The sequence below is a fragment of the Kogia breviceps genome, chromosome 14 (genome assembly GCF_026419965.1).
Source record: "Kogia breviceps isolate mKogBre1 chromosome 14, mKogBre1 haplotype 1, whole genome shotgun sequence".
In the NCBI taxonomy this organism is placed as follows: Eukaryota; Metazoa; Chordata; class Mammalia; order Artiodactyla; family Physeteridae; genus Kogia; species Kogia breviceps.
The window spans coordinates 82596947-82614783 of NC_081323.1; the positions used below are offsets into that span (position 1 = coordinate 82596947).

The 17837-nt window shown below is 54.9% G+C and overlaps 1 protein-coding gene across 1 annotated transcript in view; it reads left to right on the forward strand.

The window, feature by feature from the left end:
- Nucleotides 1-7669: 7669 nt before the first annotated feature.
- The window catches only part of SRRM3 (serine/arginine repetitive matrix 3), a 55674-nt gene continuing 45506 nt past the window's right edge, over nucleotides 7670-17837 (forward strand). Inside the window, exon 1 of the mRNA XM_059037233.2 lies at nucleotides 7670-7827. The gene's annotated coding sequence lies outside the window, so the exon portion shown is untranslated. The remainder of the gene's footprint in view (nucleotides 7828-17837) is intronic.

Consider the following 17837-nt stretch of genomic DNA (forward strand, 5'->3'; position numbering starts at 1 on the left):
CCTGACCTTGCCTGGTGGACGAAGTTCACTGACTCAGTGCCTCATTCACGGATCCATTTGAATGACTTCTCATTCACTCACTCATTTGCAAATGTATTCACTAAGTTATTCACTCACTCGTCTATTCCCCAGGCCCTTGACACACATTGTATCCACCCATCTGTTCACACACATCCACACACATATCTACACCTCCTGTATACCTGTAAGACCCCAAGGGGCAAAGTAGCTGGGCCAGCCAGAGTCACACCCACCATGTGGACAGCTCAGGGTGGGTTTAGGCTCTGGGGTCCCAAAAGGTCCAGGGGGAAAGGGGGACGCATTGAGGAGACAGGGAATTGGCAACCTGACTCTGGGAGGTCTGTCCCTCCCACAGGGCCCACACTGGAGGGTGAGTTGCAGCCTCAGGGAAGCGGAGGAACTGTGTGCCCTGGTCAGGAGCAGGAAAAAGGAATAAGACTGTGCTCAGCTCTGAGGTCAGTGGTTCAGGGGACAAGCTTGGCTCTGAGTCGGACAGATGGTGGCTCGAGTCATGGCCCAGGTCACCGATGGGCGGGGTGGCTGTGGGCAGCGCTGGACCTCTCTGACCCTCAGCGTTGCCGTCAGTGAGACGGGACAGCGACCCCCATCTCAGGAGCTCACTGGAGGATGAGAGGTAATGAGGCTGAATGCAATTGCTGGGATAAGGCAGCGTTCAACGTGCGGGACCCTCTCACTCCGGCGCTCAGGCTGAGTGGGACCTGGGTCTGTGGGGGACTTGATTCCAAGCACCCAAGTGGGTGAGGCCTAGGCTGCTGATGACGCCCCCCAACTCCAGCCCAGTATGGCTTTGGGCCAGGGGTGGGGCTGAACCATTGAGACAATTATGAGGCCTCGGTGGGAGGGGGATTCTTGTGTAAAGGGAGGCAAGCTGAGGAATGGGGGAGGCTGCTGTCTCTGCTCATTTTTTATTAAAGATCTGCTTCAAGGTCAGCCCTGCCCGTCTGCCACAAGGGACTCCTCAATTTCCCAGGCTCTGCAGAGAAAATGAGAGTGATGCGCTACGAGGAGGGGAGGGAAATGGAGAGGAAGAGGCCTGGGGTGGGCCAGGCAGAGAGGCACCGAGAGAAAGAGGCCCGGTGGTCCCTGAACGCAGAGTGGACCCAGCAGAGTTCTGGGCTCTGAGGGGGCCCCCAGGCGACAGGGAAGGGAGCGAGGAGACAGACGGGGTAACAGGAGGGAAACGCTTTGGGGTTGGACCAGGGGAGAGGAGTGAATAACTAAGGTCTCAGGACCCGACACTCAGGTTTTGTCATTTTCCAGATAAAAGACAGCAGAACATCACTGGCCTGTCACCTGCATTACCAATTCACTGCAAGCTATGACCACGAGATGACCTATAATAATTAGAAAAGGAGCACAACCCTCAGAGACAGGTATTACTAGCCCCATTTTACAGATGAGGAAACTGAGGCTCAGTGAGGCTTAAATCACTTTCTCAAATCCACAGTTAGTCAGCAGCACATCTGGGCGTCAGACCTGCATCCTGACTCCAGAACCCACTCCTCCCACTGGGTCAGTCATACCTTCCCCACACTTTGGAATCAGCTCAAGAGTCTCCCTCCCAGGTTGCTCCAGTAACCGTGAGGCAAAGGAACAACCCAGGGGATGAGGAGTACAAGTTCTAGGGCAGATGGGAACCATAGCATTCTTCAAGTTCTTCAAGTTCAGGGACATGATTGTGGGTCTACCCCAAAGATGTGACTCAGTAGGTATGGCTGATTAAATATGGCCACCAGGACTTCCCTGGTGGCGCAGCGGTTAAGAATCCGCCTGCCAGTGCAGGGGACACGGGTTCGAGCCCTGGTCTGGGAAGATCCCACATGCCACGGAGCAGCTAAGCCTGTGCGACACAGCTACTGAGCCTGTGCTCTACAGCCCACAAGCCACAACTACTAAGCCCACGTGCCACAACTATTGAAGCCCACGTGCCTAGAGCCTGTGCTCTGCAGCAAGAGAAGCCACCGCAATGAGAAGTCCACTCACCACAACGAAGAGTAGCCTCTGCTTGTGGCAACTAGAGAAAGCCTGAGCTCAGCAACAAAGACCCAACGCAGCCAAAAATAAATAAAGAAATTAATTAATTTTTTTTAAAAAAGATGGCCACCAACTCCTTGCCCCTCCTCCCATCAAGAGCAGGGGATCTATGTCCCCTACCTCTGGATATGAGTGAGAAAGCACTACTTTATTTATTTATTTATTTTATTTTTTTTATTTTTGCAGTATGCGGGCCTCTCACTGTTGTGGCCTCTCCCGTTGCGGAGCACAGGCTCCGGACGCCCAGGCCTAGCGGCCATGGCTCATGGGCTTAGTTGCTCCACGGCATGTGGGATCTTCCCGGACCGGGGCACGAACCCGTGTCTCCTGCATCGGCAGGCGGATTCTCAACCACTGCGCCACCAGGGAAGCCCAAGAAAGCACTACTTTAAATGGAGTGCGCTCCGTAACTGCTTTGACCACTAGAAAATGGGGAAAGTGCTGTGCTTCCTGAGCCTTGGTCTCCTTAGGAGTTTGGTAATGTCTACTTCCTCTCTTTTGGAACACTTGCTCTCAGAGCCCTGAGCTGCTGTGTAAGAAGGCTGACGACTCTTCTGGAGACACCATGTGGAGAGCCCTGAGATGACGCCGAGAAGGAGAGAAATGGAGCTGAGTCCAGCCCTCCAGCCATCCTCACCAGGGCCTGAGACATGCGAAAGAAGGCATCCTGGCATCCTGGACCTTCCAGTCCACAACACATCCATCACCTGAAAAGCACCTAGTGACCCCATTTAATGCCTCGTGGAGCAAAAGAATCACGTAGTCAAGCCCAAATTTCTGACCCACAGGCTTGAGAAATACAGTAAAATGGTTGTTACGCAGCAGTAGATCACCATTAGAGTAGGTCTGGAGAGACTCAGATACCAGCACATTCAACAGGCACTTCAGGCGGTTCTGATGCAGAGGGTAGAGGAAACACTTTGAGAAGTGCCAGAAGAGAGGGGCTGACTCCAAGGCCAAGTGCCCCAAGGTGCATGTCTACATCACATCATACAGAAGGATAAGTGGAAAGAGACAGAGCCAGAGAGAAAGGGAGGAGTCGATTGTTTGAGGAGTGGAGAGGCAAAAAAAAAAAAAAGTGGGAGATGGGGACGGGGAACAGAGAAGAGCTTGGAGGCAGGCAGAAATCCAGACAACTCAGCTCAACGAGCAATGATTCTTGCCTCCTCCGTGCTAGGGTGGGAGATGGGAGGTATGCACAATGCATCCCCGCCATCATGGAATTCACATTCTAGACACAGGCTGGCCCAGAGAGAGGGTGTCAGAGACAGGGCAGAATAAGAGAGAAAGGGAAGGGCCAATTCTGAGGTCAAAGCCACCGTAAGCCACTCTCTGGGCCTGGGAACTCTGGTGAGTGAAGCACCCCAGCCTGGCCCGGTCTGGCCTCTCATCACAGGGTCTTTCCTGCTCTTGCCTCTGGGCATGAGGCCCCTAGGAGGGGTGGTCAGGCATGGCACCTGGAAGGGGAGCTCCCCCTGGAGCTGAGTGTTGAAGAACAGGGGAAGTAGGGAAAGGTGCTACCGTTGGGAGGACAGCAAGTATAAAGGCCAGTGGGGGAGGCAAGGGTTGCTGGGGAGGTGGGCAATGTCAAATCCAGTGACGGATTGAAGGCCAGGGAGTCTGGCTATGCGGGGAATGGGAAAATATGAATCTGCTGCAGGTGCGGGGCTCTGAATCAGACCCTGGATCCCGTGTCTGGAAAAGCTTATTCACGGCACTATTGTTTTCATAATACAAATGGCAGAATGGAAGACAGACAGAATTTTGGCTGGTGAGGCTCGGCAGAGATGGATGGAGAAAAGCATCAAGGGGAGAATTTAGACATTTGATCAACAGATGTTTATTGAGCATCTACTATGTGCTGGAGCTGGGAAGACAGCAGTGAGCAAAGGCCTTGCCCTCGTGGAGCTCAAGGTCCAGAGTGTGAAAACAGGAAAAAACACAAGTGGATGAGTAATACGATGGGTGGGGATAAGATAAAAAATAAGGGAGGGTACCCCACAGAAGACAGACAAATAACCAATAAGCACACAAAAAGATCACATCACTGATCATCAGGGAAATGCATCAAAACCACAATGAGACACCAATTCACACCCATTAGGATGGCTCTCCTAAACAACAACAGTGACAGAAAATAATACGTATTGACAGGGATGTGGAGAAATTGGAACTCTTGCGCATTGCCGGTGGGAAGTATAATGGTGTTAGCTGCTGTGGAAAACAGTATGGCAGTTCCTCAAAAAAATTAAACATAGGACTTCCCTGGTGGCTCAGTAGTTAAGAATCTGCCTGCCAATGCAGGGGACACGGGTTCGAGCCCTGGTCTGGGAAGATCCCATATGCCGCGGAGCAATTAATCCCGTGTGCCACAATTACTGAGCCTGCGCTCTAGAGCCCGTGAGCCACAACTACTGAGCCTGCATGCCACAACTACCGAAGCCCACGTGCCTAGATCCCGGGCTCCGCAATAAGAGAAGCCATGGCAATGAGAAGCCCGCGCACCACAACGAAGAGTAGCCCCCTCTCGCCACAACTGGAGAAAGCCCACACTCAGCAATGAAGACCCAACGCAGCCAAAAATAAAGTAAATAATTAATTAATTTGAAAAAAAAAATTAAACATAGAATTACCCTATAATCCAACAATTCCACTTCTGGGTATTACCCAAAAGAATTGAAAGCAGGACTCAGACAGCCATTTCCACACTCATGTTCATTGAAGCATTATTTACAATAGCCAAAAAGTGAAAACAACCCAAAGGTCCATTGATAGATGAACGGATAAACAAAATGTAGTCCTTCCGTGCAATGGAATATTATTTGGTCTTAAAAAAGGACATTCTGACACATGCTACGACATGGAAGAAACTTAAGGACATTCTGCTGAGTGAAATAAGCCAGACACAAAAAGATAAATACCGTATGATTCCACCTATGCGAGGCCCACGAGTTGTCAGATTCATAGAGATAGAGAGCAGAATGGGGGGTACTAGGGGCGTTTCATGGGTACAGAGTTTCAGCTTGGGTTTGGGTGATGGCTGTACAACATTGTGAATGTATTCAATGCCACTAAGCTGTAAACACTTAAAATAGTTAAAACGACCAATTTATGTCATGAATAGTTTACCACAGTAAATTTTTCTAAAGGAGAATAAGAGGGAACAAGAGCGCTGGGCTGGGAGACGTTATTTCATGAGGTTCATTGGAAGGGTTCATGGATCGAGTGCTATCCAAGCAGAGATGCATGTTTCAGGGGGGAGTGAATGGGGAGGGAGCAGGCACTAGGCCGGGGTCCAGGACCAAGGCTTGGGCCAGGCAGGCGGTGAAGAAGAAACACAGTTCCAGTAGGTAGAAGGTCTGCAGGGAGAAGGGGTAATTGTAGGGCTCAAGGACTCACAGGGCTCTGGCCTGGAGACTGGACTTGAGAGCTAGGGTGCATGGGCCAGGAACCCAGAATGAAGTCGACAGCACCTCCAAAGGTTTAACAGAAGAGAGCCTGATGAAGGGATTATGCACCGAGATGGGGTGGGGATACGAGAATGGACCACCGAGGGATAGAGAAGCACCCAGAGACTTATAACAGCAGGAGCCATTACCACCTCTGGGCCTGAAGTGTCACAGGGAGGAAACTTAATGCCAGAGCTTGACTAGAAGAATGGAGCCGTGGATGAGGGGACACTGGACAAGAGCTGGAGAGGAATAGGCAGGAGAATTAATACTTAACTTCTTTCTCCTCCCGCCCTTCATTCTCCTGGTGATGCTTCCCCTTGGATGAACCCAACCAGAAGCCAAGAACAAGGGAACCTGGGTAATCAGTCTGCAGAGGTCAGTCTCCCAAGACCCAGAACAGGGCAGAGAAGGATGGGAATGGACCAGAGGGGCAAGTGGAGAAAAACCAGGGCAGATGGTGACGCCATTTGTTGAAATAAGTAACACAAAGGAAGGAGCTCTTTTCGGAAAATTAGCAGGCTGGTAGGGAAACCAAGATAGAGGTCTATTCCTCTGAGCCAGGGCACAAGAGTGCAAGGGGTTAGGGGGCTGCCGGGGCTAAGAGACTGCCTAGCCTTCCAGGGCTCCCCCATCCCTGGTCTGGTAGAAGAGAGGGCCCAAGGCAGCTGGGGAGGTTTGCTTGCAGCCAGCTTGCAGGCCCCTCTCCCCTTCTCCCCTAAAGCAGCCCCCACTGTGAAGCCAGGGAGCAGGGGTTGCAGAGGCAGATGAGGGGAGGGCAGGAGGAGGTGTGCCCAGCCGGGGCAAAGTGTTCCCAGGCACTAGTCCCAAACAGAGTTGAGGTGGGGGCTGATCAGGAACCAAATCATGCGGTGAGGTTTCAAAAACCTAATTTGATTTCGTTTAAGGCATGGGCTTCGCTCTGGGAGGATGCCGCCTCCCTGCACCTCCTCCGGCCACCTCCCCCACCCCCCGCCCTCCCCTCCACACACCCAGCCAAGGCTCCCCAGGCAAGGCAACGCCTACTACCCCTCTGCCTCGGGAGGCCCAGCCAGGCAAAGGGGGCAGCCCCTCCCAGGCAGGGGGAGCAAACACACTGGTGCTAGGCCAGCTCAAGGCCCCAGCATATGAAATATTCATGCAGCCAGAAGGCAGGAGACCAGCAGAGGACTCACCCCTGGGGCTATGGGGCTGCAGTAATGGCAGCAGCAGCTGTAGCCCAACCCTCTCCCCCCCACCTCAAGCTTTGTTCTGCAGACTCAAAGGGCCTGCAGTGCCAATATCCCAACCACACACACGCAGACCCCAAGATACACTCCAAGGACACAGGTAGGTGAAGAAACTTGGGGGAAAGGAGAGAGGAGGGGAGGAGGGCACACACAGACAGGAATATAGAAACAGACACGTGCATAAACACGTGCAGATTCATAACAAACATTCACTTGAATGACCCCCAGTGTCGTGCAAAGGCCTTCTTATAATCTGTGCCCCAGGTGCCTCACTTGCCTCATCCTAGTCCCTGCCCTGCCTCAGGTTTGCTCTGGCACTTCAGCCCTGCTTCCTGAGACAGCACAGGGATACCACTGGTGGCTCCAAGCGAAGGCCTCCTCGTTCCTGGCCTCCTTCCTACCACTGAAAGGTCTCTGTGCTTTCGATGCTCCTTACAGAGCCCGCCCCACCCGAGTCCCTTCACTCCACCGCCTCACTGTCCAGCCAAGGAAGCGGAGGCGGGAGCTGCAGGACAACAGGCTACCAGGGTCCTGACTTGAACTCAGGACTCCAGACAGCCAACCCAGCACCACAGAAGGTCCAGAGATTCCAGTCTCAAAATCCTCTCCCCTTTGGGATGTCTCCCACCACCCCGCCTGGCCTCGGTCAGGCCACCAGGATGCACGATGAAAGAGGGCATCCCAGGGGGATCCCGTGCCCCGGGCTCCTGCCCCATCCCCTACCCGTAAGTCGTGGAGCAGGTCACTGCCGTGGAGGCTCCGGCTCCCCGACAGATGCCCAGTCCCTTGGCTTGGCTGCCGTCGGCCTCCAAGACTGTGGGGGGCGCTGTGGACGCCGGGCCGCTCTGGCCGGCAAGCGGGCAGGGAGGCCGCCTCCATGGTGGTGCGCTGTCCAGCATTTCAGCAATCGGCGGCGGCGCCCGCGGAGAGACGGAGGGCGCGGGGCCGCGGGGGCGGCAGAGCTGCCCTGCCAAGCCGAGCCGAGCCGAGGCGGCGGCCCGGAGGCCGCCCAGACAAGCGGGGCCAGAGGGCCTGGCTCCAGCGCCCGGCGGAGCGCAACAATCAGCAGGGAGGTGAGAGCCCCTGGCGGGGCGGGGGCATTTCCCAGAGGGGCTGGGGCTGGGTTGAATCTTGGGCCTCCCCAGAGGGACCGGGGCCCACGGTCCACAGATCCCAGAGCAGAGGGTAGAGGTTGGGGGACTGTTAGTGTGTTTGGTCGTGGGTGCGAGGCACCTGGGGAACAGAGATGAGAAACGTTTTTCATTTTGCTGAGAGGGATGGAGAAAGTGAGAACCGTGCCGGGTCATGGTCAGGACTGCCCTGAGTCATAAATGACCGTGGCCCGGCCCATAAGGATGATAGAGAGGCACCCAACTGCAGTCCAATTGCTCCCCCCCCCCCAATTGAGGAGCAGGACCTTCTCCCTAGGGAAGGGAAAAACCAATGAAGGACCCTGTGAAGATGCTGGTCACTGGCAGGGATGAAATGAGCAGGTCCCCACCTGAATGCTGGGCTGCTGTCCAGCACAGGGTGGCAGCATAAGGGACAATCTCGCCCCTTTCCTAGCTGTCCAGATGCCCCTGGGGAGGCCGAAGCCGGCAACGAGAACTGGGTCTCACACAGGATGGCATTTACTCTCTCACTGGGGAGAGAATGGAGGGCACAGAAGAGATAATAGCCACTAGGAATTTGTGTGTGTGTGTGGGGGGGGGGTTCTCCGTGGTCTCTCTGGATGCCCAGGGAGAGTTTCTGGAGCTCAGAGTGGGCCCAACCAACCCCAGAGCAAATTCCTGGTTAAAAAAAAAAAAAAGGAGAGATAGAGAAGAGACGCAGCCTCTTTCTTGTATCCTCCTCCCCCTCCATCCCAGAGCTCCTGCTTGGACAGTGTTGAAGCCTCCTGCAGTTCCTGCTCTTGGCGGCAGGTCCATTGTGGGGATGGACTGGAGGGGGGCGGCAAGGGAAGCACACCCAGGTCTGACCTGGTACTCTAATGCCTGTTCTCTATCCCAGCCATAACTTCTCACTCTCCTAAGACCTCCCGCACTCATCCACTTCTGGCATCAAGGGGCCTGGGCTGGTCTTTCATCCTGTGACAAGAGAAGGCAGGTACTTTGATGGAGAGCAGGGCAGGGTTTGGAGAGTTTCTCTGTCTAGGGGGCATCTTAAGGTCACGGTCCCAGCATGTGCCAGATCCTTCCCCAGGCAGAAATAGGACCAAGCTGGCTAAGAAATTGCTCCCACACATCAGCTTTTTGGTTCCTTAACTTTATGCCCCATCCCACTCTCCCATGAGGGATGGAGGAGAAATTCTTAGAGAGCGAATAAAGAATGGTTTGGGTTTTAAAAGGTGGGGTTGAATGGGTAGGGAGTCATGGACTTTGAAGTGTGAGAGACATGGGTTTATATCTAAGCTATGTGACTTCAGGTAAGCCACTTAACCTTTCTGAGCCTGTTTCCCAATCTGTAGAACAGGTATAGCATTAACAGTATCTACTTTGGCGGTCAAAGACATAATCCAGCTATTAGATAGGAAACTAGCTGTAAGCTGTAAAATGCAAATCAAACACAAGTAAGAATTTCTTATGGAGGAGCTAGACAAAGGTGGAAAAGTTTCCAGCACTGTTTGAAGTACGTCTTTCTCTTCCCAGAGGAGGTGGACACTGGCTGAGGGCCTCGTACCAGGCTCCATAATAGGCACATATGAGGCTACAGTTAACTCGGTTCATCCTCACGAAAACGTGACAAGAAACCCATCAGTGTCCCTATTTCACAACTGAGAAATGAGACTTGAATGACTTTTCCAAGGTCATGAAGCCACCCAAGCTGTCTTCCCTGGGGCAGTTGTGGAGCTGATAATCTGTCCTGGCCCCTTGATATCAAGACCCACTTAAATGCCGGTTTCTTGATTCATGAGGCCAGCTTTCCAGGTGAGGAGGCTGTAGCATATGGGTGAGGGCGTGCAGCGCAGTGAGGCGCTGACTCCCCCCAAGGTCACTGGGATATTTGGAGGTGGAATGTGCTTTGAATTATCCAGCTGTGTGCTCCCATCACAACCCACCCCCGCCACCATCATGCCTGCCAGAGGGGGAGGCTGGGTCTGGCAGGCCCCATCTGCCCACCTTCGCACCCAGTCTCACCTTCTCTGCCTGCCAGCCTCTTGCTGACCTTGGCAAGCCGGTCACTGCCTGTTCCTTTCTGAGCAGTTAGCCCTCACCCTCTGTGATGGGGCCACGGTCACAAGCAACTGCCAGCAATGCTGGGGTCAGCCTCGCCCACTGACTTTTCCTCTGCCTGCTTCTTGCTGCCAGTGGGGCAGAATCACAGCTCCTCCTGTCCCAGTAGCCAGCCATGGGTGCTGCTGAGGAGACGGGGGAGAGCCCACCCTTTCTCTCTTAACTCCTACACACACTCCGAGCCCCTGCCATGGGCCTGTCACTTCACATACAGTATCTCATTGCATCCTCACGTAACCTGGTGCCAAAGGTGCCACTGTCTCCCTTTCACAGGGGAGCAAAACAAGGCCTGAAAGTGACAGGACTTTCCCAAGGTCACAGAGCAAGGTCTTGGTGCAACTGTAGCCCACTGCCTCAGGGGCCCAGCGTGGCTTCCACAACACCACTCAGCCCTCGATTCTCCAGGCTCTCCTGAGTGAAGATCGGCCAGGACACTGTGGGCCAGTAGGGGTCGGGGGGTGGCATGTGATGGAGTCCAAGGACCTTCTTTCTGGGCCCATCTCTGACCCTGGCTCCTTGCGTAACCTTGAACAGGTCTCTTCCTGTCTCTGGGCCTCAGTGTCCTCAACCATAAAACGATGGGGCTTGACCAGATGACCCCCCAAAGGCCCTGCCAGCATTAAGGTTTTTTGCTTTTTTTTTTCAGTACATGGGCCTCTCACTGTTGTGGCCTCTCCCGCTGCAGAGCACAGGCTCTGGACGCGCAGGCTCAGCGGCCATGGCTCACAGGCCCAGCCGCTCCACGGCATGTGGGGTCTTCCCGGACCAGGGCACGAACCCGTGTCCCCTGCATCGGCAGGTGGACTCCCAACCACTGCGCCACCCGGGAAGCCCAGCATTAAGGTCTTAAGATCTCTCTGCTCCATAAATCTGTGCGTCCGGAAGCCTGTGTTTCCATCAGCAGAGATCAAATTCACCTCCAATGTTTGAAGCTTAGGTTTATTAATTGCAGCTGAGATATAAAATTCACCCATCCCTCCTAACTACAAACTTGTGGTCTTAACTCAAAATGGGAAAATATGGCTTGGAGAGGCCCAGTGGCTCACCCAGAGATCCCAGGACTCTGTGGCAGAGCCAGGATTGAGCCCTCCTGGCCCAAGATTTAAGATGACCTGCAGGGACACTGAAGATGCCCTCCACACACCTCCCAGAGTTGTTCAGCAATGTCCAGGAATCCCCCGGGACACATAGGCTCAGGCCCCACATCCAGGGAAGCAGCAACGGTACGGTGGTGGAAGCTTATTCATAGAATCTCGGGGAGAGGGAGGGATCTTTACAGCTGATGCTCTAAAGAGAAGATGCAGGGCCCTGCCACAGGGGTGGGTCGGTATGGACACTAGTCCAGGCTGTAATGGGGGAGGAGCAGCCAGGCAAGAAATGGGGAAGTTCCTTCTCAATTCTAACACCTGGGCTCAGGGAGAGCGGGAAGCGTTTAAGGAAAGAAAGGAAGAGGTCACTCGCTGAAGGAAGGGGGCCCCGTGGGGTCTTGGAGGCTCTGGGAGGGGAAGGAGCTCAGGGAGGTGGTACTTAGAGAAGGGAGGGCAACTGGTTAGTGGAATGAAGTTAGAAGAGGGGATGGAGGCTCAGTAGGGGGCAGTGAGTTCAGAGAGGACGAGGCCCTTAGAGAGGAGAGAGAGGGGCATGAGAGCGTGGGAGGCCCAGAGGAGCCCATGACAGGGAGGGACCATTACCAACAGTTACAGACCCCAGCCTGGCCCAGCCGAGGTCTTTACTGTGGCTTAGTGCCTGCTGACACCTCTGGGTTCCTGTCTCTTCACGTTCTTCTGGGTCATGAGCACAGGAGGGTGACAGCTCCATCCCCAGAGGCCAAGCCCTGTTGACTCTGTGTCATCCAGAACGGGGCTCTCAGGGGGCCTGGCCAGGTGAGCCAGGCCTAGGCTGCCTGCTGATCTGGGAGAAAGACCTCAGCGGACATGAGTGCCTGGGCTCCAGAGCAGCCCCCAACCCCCAGGGTCTCCCTGCTTACAGCCCAAAGCCGCCAGCCCATCCGTCTGTGGCGCTGCTTCCTAGGCAGTCAGCCTGGCCTCAGCATCCTGCCGCCCCCGCCCTGGCCTCCTGCCCACTGCAGAGGCTGCTGTGCCAGCTGGAGCTGGCGGGCAGGGCCACAGCTCGCTCAGCATCCTGCCGGGGCCTGTGAGGACTAGAGGGGGGCCTGAGCCCAGGGAACCAGACCCTGAGGCCCAGGCAGGCAGCTTACTGAGCTGGGGCACTCTTGGCCTGCCTATTTCTAGTGTTCGGAATAGCCTGTGGTTCTGAGACTTCTCCCTGTACTGAACCCCATTCCCACCACCATTCCCAAGAACTCCCTAGGATGGAGACAAGTAAGGTTCGTTGAATTCTTTTGATCTTAAGAATGGCACATCCTCACTGTGCTAGGCTTGGGAAATAGAAAGCCAAGGAGAAAAAAGTCGTATGCGGTCCCGCCACCCAGAGACAGCCACTGTGAACACAGAGGGGTATTTCCTACCAGGATTTTGTCCATGCGTTCATAGATACGTAGCATTAAATAACTGGGAACACCCTGATGAGGGAAGTCGGCATGCTGGTTTTTTACTCTATAGTGAGAATTCTCGGATGTCTTTAAAGACTCTGCAAAAAGCATACTTTTCAAGGCCACATGAGCACTGGGCACAGGTGGACCAGCTTCCCAGGGAGCCCGTGAGAGCTGGGGGGAGAACTTGCCCCTCCCCTGCCCTCTCGGGTGGGGCACACCTTGGGGATATGCTGTGGGCCGTGGGTTTCCCTTGGAGAGGATGGCTCTGAGGCCTGTGACAGGTTTAGCCAGGGACTGAGGTGGGCCTGCTTCCTCAGGACACCCCTCTGCCAGGGACCGAGGTGGGGAGGGCCAAGGCTGCCAGGGGAGGGGAAGCACAAGAGAGTCGTACATCCCCTGGGCGGGCTGAGAACTGGGACCCACCCAGACCTTCGGAGAAGGAGCTCAGAGCTGGGAATCGGGTGATCGCCAACCTCCTGGCCTCTGATCACATCTAGGCCCCAACCTCCACAATCAGATCTGTCTCTGCCTCCCGTGAAAGGGGCACAACAATACCCACCTCCAGGTGCGCGCTGACAAGTGGTTCAGGTAATGAGTGTGAAGAAACCCAAGGGGAGATGAAACCCAGTGCGCTGCCCAGAGGTGGCGGTCATTTGAATGTGTGAGGCCACACCATTAACATCTATTGAGTCCTTCTGATTTTCTGGGCATTGTCTGAACACCGGGGACATAGACGTGAATCAGACACCAACCCTGACCTTGAGGAGCTCCCAGACTAGTGGGAAAGGGAGGCGTGAGTTAACTGACAGTGATGACCATAGAGGTTCTGCTAGGACTAAGATGTCCACAGTGACGTGGGCAGCCAGAGGAGACTGGGGAGAGAGACCGTTAAGTTGGGCTTTGGAGGATGACAGGAGAGGTGCCAGACAGAGAAGGTAGAGACAAGGCACTTCAGACAATGGCGTGGGCCGTGGCACAGGGGTATGAAAAGTCCTAGTGAACGAAGGGGATAGTCAGTGATCTAACAGAGCCATGGCACAGAGGGCGTGCCCAAGGATAGAGCGCAGCCCCGGGGGTGTGGCGAGCCAGGTCAGGTCCTGAAGGACCTCGAAAACCACTGTAAGCGCTGCGAGTTTATTTGGAAAGTGATGGGAGTCAAGTAGCCTTTGGAGCAGTGTCATGAAATGAGCAGATTTGCACTTAAGGAAGCCTACTCTGGCTGCCTTCGGGAGGAGGAGGAGGATGAAGAGAAAGAGCCCAAGGGCGAGAGGCCAGGGAGGAGATGATGGCACAGCAGCAGGTGAGACGGGTACCGGAGATGCAGCGCTGGGAGGTTTGCCAGGGCATGTGCACGTGCTCCAGGCTGGGCTCACCAGGGGCAGGGTGAGAGGTAGGGCAGCTTTGGCACAGCCATCAGCACCAGAGAACCAGGCTGGGGAAGTGGGCTTCAGGACGGGCAGAGGGGCCCAGTATCCTCTTCTCCCAACAAGGGGCCGGAAGGGGCCTCCAGGATGGAAGGGAAGCTGGGGCACTCGGCAGCTCCTGCCTCCAGGCAGCCCTGTCCCCCCTCCCTACCTGGCATAGTCTAGCACATGCTTCTTGGCCCCTGTGACCCACACATCATTGTCCCCAGAACAGCTCTCTTATCTGCCTCCCGGATTCTCTCTTCCTCTGTCCTCTGTTCCTCAGACATCAGAAAGCAGAGACGGTCATTCCTTCATTCATTAAACATCCGCTCAGCAGCTCCTCTGAACTGAAAACTCAATTATCCTTGTCATCCCCAAGCCCTGTGCTCAGCGCTGGAGAAAGGGAGGCGCCGCCCTCCGTCCAGTGGCGAGCAAGGCCCGTGAGCTGGTGAACGTTTAGGGATGGAATATGGGGTATGGGGGACCATCCCGGGGGCTGCCTGGGCACTGGTGGGTGGGGGTGGGCAGTTGCCTGCCTGATTGACTTTGGAGCCAGCATCACAGATGGTCCTCATAGGATGAGTACAGGTTTGCCAGGGGGAGAAAAAGGGGAAGGGCGTTTCTGGCAGAAGGACAGCATGAGCAGAGCCATGGAGGAGAAAAGAGCCCCGGCACTTAGGGAACAGTGTGGCTGGAGAGGGGGGGCCCCGTGAGGGGCCTTAATGCCAGTCAGGGGGGTCCGGCCTTTCTCCTGAAGGCAGCAGAGAACCCAAGCGATGTTTCCAGCAGGTAAGCACACGGCCAGAGCCGTTTCAGGAAGGTCACCCCTGAAGGGCAAGCGTGATTGGACAGATGGAGAGAACAGGGGGGCCTGCGGTATGCTTTCGGGACATGGGTCACATGGCCTGATGCAGCTCTGCTCCTCCCCTCCTGGGACACCCAGAAACCACGGCAGCCATGGTCTCTAGGTGCAGAGTACTTACCTGCCTTGGCATTTCCCAAACAGTCCATGAACCGCAGGTTCCTGGGAGCCACCCATTCAGAATCTGAGCGTAGGGCCTGGGAGGTCAGGATTTTTGAAAGCTCCCCAGTGACGCCCCATGCTAGCGGGGAGAATTGGCACCTCATTGCTTTGCAGATGCTGCTCCCTTTGCCTAGATGCCCTTCTTCCCTCTTCCTCCACCTCCTTGCCCTTCAGCCTCTACTCCCACGTCTTTTGTGCGATGCCTCGTTCCAAGCTCCCTCTGTGTGCCCCCAGGTGCCCGGGACCACCTCTCTCTCAGCCGCTTTTATGCTCTGTCCTGATCGTTGCTTACCCTTCCGTCTCCCTCGGTAACCGTCACGAACATTTGGAATCTCCCGTGTGACTGGCGCCGCTGCAAGGGCTTCATGTGTCCTAACTCACTGAGTCCTCACAACATCTTAGGACGGAGCCAGGACACAGCAGAGGATATTGAGGCACAGAGTGGTGGTTAATGTCACCAGCATCATCCAGCTAAGATGCAGCAGGCTGCACTGTTCTGTGACGCCCCAGACGAGGAGCTCCTTGAGGGCAGCCCCCCTGGGCTGTTTATCGTTGCAGGTGCTCAGTGGAAGCACAGGGCCTGGCATATGGGAGGTGCTCAGTTTCCTCATCTGGGCTTCAGGGTGACAAGTCCCCTCCAGGGCTGCCCTGCAACTTGGGAAAGTCCATGGCCCTGGTGGGGGTGGTAGGCTATGAGGTGTGTGGTCTGGGCTGGGGGTTGGGCTGTCAGCAGAGGCAGGGACTCCTCGCTAGGATTTTGGGGTGCAACAACTTCCCAGACAGGAGGCCTTTCTCCCTCCTCTGCTGTGCTGAGGTTCAGCCTTTCTCATAGAAATCAGACCCTCTCAAACCCGGTCAGGGGCCCGGGAAGGGTTTGTGGCCGGGGTGGGGTCGGACGCCCTGATGAAGATTCCGGGCCTGATGGCAGAGCTGCACGAGTAGCCCCCCACTCCCAACCTGAACTTAAGGGGCTCGCCTCTTCCCAGAGCAAGGAGGGCGCCCGCCCCCTGCCATTCCTACCTCCCACCCACAATCCCTCGGGAGCCATAGGTTATTGTCAATGATGTTGTTAATCAACTGCTTAATTAACTATTTAGGCTAATCAGATTAATTGACATTAATTGGTTACCATTTGTCAAGGACCCTGGAAAGCTGTGCCTCTCAGGGTTGGAGTGTGTGACTGGGTCTGGGCAGGGGAGGCAGAGAGGAATTGTCATTGCGCTGCTGGGAGGAGCAGGTGGCAGGCATTGCAGGACCGAGGGCACCGGGCCAGCTGCCCAGGGGCTGTGCGTCTCCCGGCAGCTCTCAGGGCTGGGTCCTCGGACTCCCGAGTTCTGGGTCTTTACACTTTGGGAAGTGCATCACCTCTTCCTATCCCTTAGTTGCATTTTTTAAAAAAGGTCTGATGAGGGACCAGAGGTAAGAGTGAGACATTTTCCATCCCCAAGGACTGTAAAGACCTCAGAGAGGGGAGAGACCTTAAAATCCTAAATAAGCCGCAATATAAGTAGGTCACCACATAACAACTGTGCAGATGACTTGCACATACTCAGTTTTTTAAAAAGAGAAAGACGAGCAGTGTAGGGTAGATCAAAGATGCAAAATATTAAACTGTGATAAAATGCTCAGATCTGCATTGTTTAGTCAATTACAGCCCCCAAAACCCACAGTACATTTTCATGCCTGTTTTAAAATACAACTTACTTTTAAATTATAGCACTTGAAACAAAAAAGAAAAAACTACTATGAAATGCATCCTACGTTTTGGAAAAAGAAAAAAAAAAAAAAGCCAACCCACTCAAAACTGGGAGTGTGAATCTGTCTTCGGTGCCATCCTCTCGAGATTACACGATTCCCACATCCAGTCCAATGCTGGGCTGGAAGACGGTAGCCTGCAGCCCCATCTGGACTTTTTCACTGACTCCTACCCCACACCCCCAAGGGTCCCTTCCCCTCTCTGGTGAATCCCTGGCCTGTCTTCCTGATAGAGTGCTTACATGGGACACAGGAGGTGTGGATTTCGAGTATTCTGGAGCTGAATACAAATGTGAGGGGAGAAAAGGGGGTCTGTTTTGGTGGGAGGGTCAAGTTCCCAGGATGGGGGGCCCTTCCTGGGCAGGAGGAGGGCTCCTGGCTTGGTGACAGAGATCTCTAGCTTGGTAAGGGGAGAGCTAGAGAATGAACGTGGGGTCTCTCTCCCCCTTTACTGCCCCATCCTGCCGCCCCTGGGGGAGGAAGGACCAGGAGAGACTGGAGACTGTTGCCTAGCAACAAGAGGCGCATCTGGATCGATGGGAATGGCAGATGAGGCTCTAGCCCCCAGCCCGGCTCTCTCTTTGATCTCACCCAGCCCAGCAGAAACCTGGTGGGGGGGAAGCCCAGGGCAGCCTGCCTGATTAAAGCTGAGTCAATAGAGGGAATTTTCCATAATGAGATTGTGTGGGCAGTGGAGGCAGCTGCCCTGTCTCCCCACTTCACCCTCCCCAGTGGGTGGAAGGTGCTTGTCTGTCTGTCCAGCACACACCCTTCCTGCTGATAGCTCCTGGGAGGGAAGGCACATCACCACCCAACAAGTGTTGGGCTGCCAGGGACTCAGAGCCCAGCCCTACCCTGGCCCCACTAGTATCCAGGTCCTGGCACTTAGTCCAGATGGGGAAACTGAAACCTGAAAAGGGAAAGAAATCTGGTCATACAGCTTCTAGCCCATCTTCCCCTTCCTCAGCCCAGCTCCCGGGTGTGAACCTGGGCGGGTCTGACCTTTTCCGGGAGGAGAAGCGGGTAAAGGACGTAATGAAGCTGATGACAGCACAGGGCTCCTCTGATTTTACTCCAGGGTCAGCCCTAGAGGCCAGCTTGGGAGAGTCCTCCGAGAGCATGACACCTAGGTGGCTCTCCTAGGACACCT